The sequence below is a fragment of the Triticum aestivum genome, chromosome 2D (assembly GCF_018294505.1).
Source record: "Triticum aestivum cultivar Chinese Spring chromosome 2D, IWGSC CS RefSeq v2.1, whole genome shotgun sequence".
Classification (NCBI taxonomy): domain Eukaryota; kingdom Viridiplantae; phylum Streptophyta; class Magnoliopsida; order Poales; family Poaceae; genus Triticum; species Triticum aestivum.
Window position 1 is genome coordinate 588,423,551 of NC_057799.1, and position 5,420 is coordinate 588,428,970.

The window sequence follows — 5,420 nt, forward strand, 5'->3', positions numbered from 1 at the left end:
AACAATTAGTAAGTGAACATTTAATAGTAGTACGATGACAACATTTACATATCAGACGACTAAAATAATAATCGTATTTTCGTTACAAATATTCGTTTTGTTTTTAGAATCATTTGCTTAGACTTTCCGGGGTTGTTTGGTTAATGGGTATTTAGAGATCTTTTTTTTTCTAACTCGTCTACGAGCGTCACAAACTAAAACTCGGTTTGCTTTTCTCCAACTACCCCAAAAATATCCTAAACTGATTCTCGTAACATGCAAAAACTGAGCTTTTGGAAAAACGACTATTAGTAAAAACTAATTTTCTTACAACAGGTTATGACAAAACCGATGGTAATTACTCGTTATGACAAACAACCACTAAACATAATAGTATGATAATAACATTTTAATATCATATGAGTAAAACATTTAATTTCTTCCGGCTTTATATAATTTTCTCATATCATACGATAGCAATCATTTATTTACAAATAATAATATTTGCAGCGGCATGCACATTATTCACAACAGTACATCAATATAAAAAATATTAACAAAATTACGGCGTCATTTTATACCTTAGCTCCAATATGGATGTGCTTGCGAATGCAATTAAGCGTCCAAATAGTTCGAATAAATATCGGTCACCAGTAATATATGAACGGAGTCGACCTATTATCACATGAACATCAATATTACACACGGATTTTTCTTTCTGCTATCAAAAGTATGAAAATAGCACTTGCATGTATGTGGTCATCACCTCACAAGGGACAGCGAAGATGGATACACAATTTCTTCAATCACGTCATCTCCTCCTTGTTTGCTACTAAGATGAATTATTTTACCTAATTACATACATCATTAAGTACATTAGCACCTAATCTTAACATATAAAATTTAGATTATTGCGACATAACAAAGTAGACCTACGGTTTTCTAACTATAGACTTATTAATAAACATACCACATGAAATATCGTACCACATGCAATGAACAATTATAGTACAAGTTTTTCTTAATTACCGTATTAAGATTTCTCGCATGTCAATACTAATGGACGCACCTAACATTGATACAACATCTTCAACCTACTCTTCTAAAAAATATATTATAAATGGTACATCTGTCGTCTGAAATTATTTCTAACCTCTAAGCACTAACATTGCATAGCTAATGACGAGCTAAAAGACTAACTAATTACCATCCTGCATGCACAAAAAACAATTTATTGCAAAGCTCATACCTTGATCTTCAACTTCGTAGTTCACTTCGCTAGGCAAATCGTACTCCTGAAGCTCTAAATGACTCCAAAAAGTGATGAAATAATGCCTAACAAAACAGAGAACACATAGTTATGAACTAAACAAAAAGAGTAAAAACATCATGCATGCGAACGAAACCAACAAAAATGGATAGATCTTACCTTCGTCTATCTTTTCTTCCACTTCAGCATATTCAAAATCCAACTCTAAATCGCCCTAAATCACGAGTGAAAGTGCTTAGTGAGTACTTCTTTCTCTCCGTTCTTACGACTTAGAGAGCAGAAGAGGAGGCCAGAGACAGTGTGCTTGTGCACGGAGCTGAAGCATAGTATATAAAAAGAAGAGGATCTCTGTAGTGTCGGCACAACAGGATAAACTCACCTACCGCAGCCTCGGATTCCCGCAGCGAGTGAGTGTATTTCTACAGTGCCATCGCGTCCTTTGAAGCAAAAGCCAGTGCTGGGTGAGTGATTCCCGCAGTGTCGTCGCGTCCGCTCAAGCAAAAGGCAGTTGAGTCCCTAGGCAGCACCGCGGCGGAATCAGTGCGGGTGCATACAAAGCAGTCGCAAAAGCCAGCTCACGGGCAGCAGAATCATCGCGAGTAAAGAAAACCAACCAGATTCCCGCCCGTGACTGATTCCGCCCGTGAAAATCAGCGCCGTCAGCACGGGAATCAGCGCTGTCGCGCATGCAGCAACAGAGGGATGCCGCCTGCTGCGGTGGCGGCGTGGCCCACAGGCTGGGCCCGCGAGCAGCACGGCCTGTCGGCCTGCGAGCGACAGCGGCAACAGAGGCCGCCTCACATAGTGGCGGCGTGGCCCACCTAGCCTCGCCCGTTCCGTCCCGGCTCGGGGTACTGTGCGAATCGCGTTTTACCCTTGTTGCCGCCTCCTGCAGTGGCGGTAGGGCCCGCCGCCTCCTGGCGTGGCGGCAGGTGCCACGTGTCGCCTGCCGCGCCTGCCGCCACCGCTGAGGGGGTCCTTTTTGTCAAATTGATCCACAGGTAGTCTTTTTGTCAATTCATCTCGGCAGGGGGTCCTTTTGGACAAAAAATCCATAAGTAAAAGTGTTATGTAAGAGGGTTATAGGCTCCTTACTATACTTGTTCTATTGATGGTTAGATTCTCGATGGTAGCTAACATGTGGCATATTCTTGCCTCGATGTCTTTGATGGCATTTTAATAAAATATCGGTTGTGTACATCTTGCAGATACAAAAGGTCGGGAGGCTAATCCTTCCATAATATACTTCTATATAAAACACGTGCTCTAATAAATTTAAATATCTAAGGCTATGGCACATGTGTCAAGTGGCTCTAAGGGGCCATTTGGTTTGTCCCAATGCTTGCTTTTCCAATCATGGCCTCGCTAAATATTTGGTGGAAGATTTGGCCACCCACGCCTTGCCAAAAAAAGTTGGCTAAGAATTGAGTTGAGGCTGTTGTAGAGGCGCAGGCGCACCAATTATTTGGTAACCATACAAATGAACATCCAAGGTTATTCAACATCCAATTTTCTAACATGGCGTTAGAGGGCAATGATCCAAACAGCCCGGAGAATCCACAAGAATTTTCTAACAAGGTCTTGGGCATCATAATGTAAATCCCTATCTCATTTAAAAATTGGACTTAATCAAAGTTCTAATTCCATTCTTGTATCTACATGATGGTGCCATTATATCTATATAAAGAAGTAAGGGCTTCTTTGATTAAGGAATTTCTTCCTTACATCACTACATAGTGGAATAGCACTGACTGGCCAAATCTTATCATCGCTGATGCGGTTTTGGCCCATCTGTGGATGGGGTTAATGATGACCTCCCTAAGGTAGGTGGGCCACTTGGCCTGATGACTTCTAAACACATAACGCTGGCAGGTTAGTGATAACATCCCCAATAATTTACATTCTAGGCTTTTGTTTTCATTCTGGTACCAGCCAAGGAATCGAAATTGACAAAAGGGCATGCACACAAAATATACAGGCACACATCATACATTTGGACAAGCACTTTACTTTTCATAACTTAGATTCATATACTTGGAGTTCACAACCAACAGGCCCATTAATTGAACACACTTCGTAGCTAACGTATTGAACATACTTGTAAAACCTATATATATAAGCTTGTTGTATTTGTCGTCCCGAGTAATTCACCCATCTTTCCTATAGTGCAGGCGCGTGATGGAGTAAATGAGACATGGTCTTTTTGTGCAGTGCCACTAAAATATAATCTGTCCAAAACAAATTAACAAGTTATGAATTATAATAATAGGACATGAGTACAACGACGTCCACATCTATAGGATCATAATTACCTATGGACAAGAAGTTGATAGGACGAAGCAAAAGAGATAGAAGTCATGAAGGCAAACCAATAGACCTGAAGGCAAACATAATTGTCTGGAGTAGCAAGTGCTTTCTCCTAATTCTTCCTCTTCTCTTCAAAATTTTTTGTGCAATGCAACTAATTATTTTTTGTATGTTTTGATGACATCGTACAAAAAAATTGACTTGTCTTTACTACATCAACTGAGATATGTAATCTAAAGCTTTAGATGTGTTAAGACTGGTAATATGTGTTAAAGAATTTTGGTTATTCTTCAACACCATTAGAATAATTGTACTGAAATCTAAAGCATTAACAGAATTCTACAAGCATTATCTATATAAAAATTTGTGAAGGTACCAAGTTTCATTATCGGATTACTGTCGAGTGCAACACCATAAGCATAATTTGACTACAATCTAAAACATATAACACAATTCCATAACCATTAGCTATAAAATGTGAAGGTGGTAGGTTTCATCATCGTAGTGGTGGCTAGTGGAACACCATTAGCATGGTTTGTCTTAACATTAAACCCTTAATAGATATCCAAAGGCAGCAGCAAACTCTAGAAAAGTTTTAATCCAAAACCCTAAAATATACATCGAAGTGAAGGCCACACATACAGAAATGAAGCTCGCCAACTTGGACGCCGCCGCGACCATAGAACAAGTTGCAACATGCCAGGTCTCCGATCATGCACGCCGGCGCGGGAGACCTGGCGTTCCACAACAAGAAAAAAGATTAGACGGAGGCATCATCGTGTGACCGACGACATGAAGCACGGCGAGAAAAGCCGCTCATAACGACGTGCGAGTGGACGCACTAGGAGGCCACAACAGCATCGGGATGGTGCGGGTGCACAGTGTGGCCGTGGGGGCCTTCGGGACAATGAAAACGAGAGGGGCTCGATGGTGCAGGGGTATTTGGAATGGAGACAGGCTACAAACTGAATTATAAACAAGCTTCATAAACAACAACATTGACCGGCGGTAAAACCAAAAAGGCGGAATCAAAGGCTCAACACAAACGGGTCAAATATAACAGCCCGTTAGTGAAAATTGTTGGTCCATTTTGGCTGTCGCTACACACGATCACTGACCGGTTATTTTCAAACCCGTCTGTGATAAGCATCAAGCCGAGCCCCAAATGCAATATCATTGACACATCTCGGCTCGCCGGTCAGTGCAAAGGCTCATCACTGACGTGTGGTCACTAGCCAGCCAATAATGAGGGGCAGTGCTAGTCGGATATTTAGTAATGTTAGAAATATCTACATATCAAGACACTTTGGATCATGGGATTGGTGTTACCAAATTACTATAAAATCCCCATACATGACCTACATCATTTCATAGGAATCTAAACATGAGCTTCAACTTCCTTTTTCTTTGAGAAGTCTAATTCACTTACAATCCATCTCCTCAATCATGTGTTTATTTTTTATGCACCGTCCAAAGGGACTTCTTGCAAACAGACATGTGTGGCCAATTGGCTGGCACGGACCCGCATGGGCTTCATGCATATGTTGCGGTGAGGGTGTCGTTGGTGTTCGTTTGCGGTGAATCGCAGTCGTTAGCTCGTGGTGGAGTGACGACAACGATGCTTGCACACAAGCTTGGTGATGGTCTTCCTCTCAACAGTGTGTGTGATTGTGTGTTGGTCCATAACATTGGCTTTGTGGGCGAGTCGTAACAGTTTTCGAGTATTTTTTTTCTAACAAATTGCTAATTCTCTCGTGCTTTCTGTGTGCTTCAAGCTCCTACGGTTCAAACAGGTCAGACCATAGCACAAATAGAGATCTAGGCCTATTTAGCCATTTTCATTCCTAACTGGGCCTTATGGGAG

At 41.3% G+C, this 5,420-nt stretch overlaps 1 long non-coding RNA gene across 1 annotated transcript; it reads right to left on the bottom strand.

Annotated features, from left to right (window-relative positions):
* Positions 1-723: 723 nt before the first annotated feature.
* Positions 724-1,532, bottom strand: LOC123050188 (uncharacterized). The gene is made up of 3 exons (XR_006423730.1): positions 1,409-1,532; positions 1,229-1,314; positions 724-830 (listed from the first exon to the last, which is right to left on the bottom strand). It is a non-coding gene; the product is annotated as an uncharacterized lncRNA (long non-coding RNA).
* Between the last annotated feature and the right edge of the window lie 3,888 nt (positions 1,533-5,420).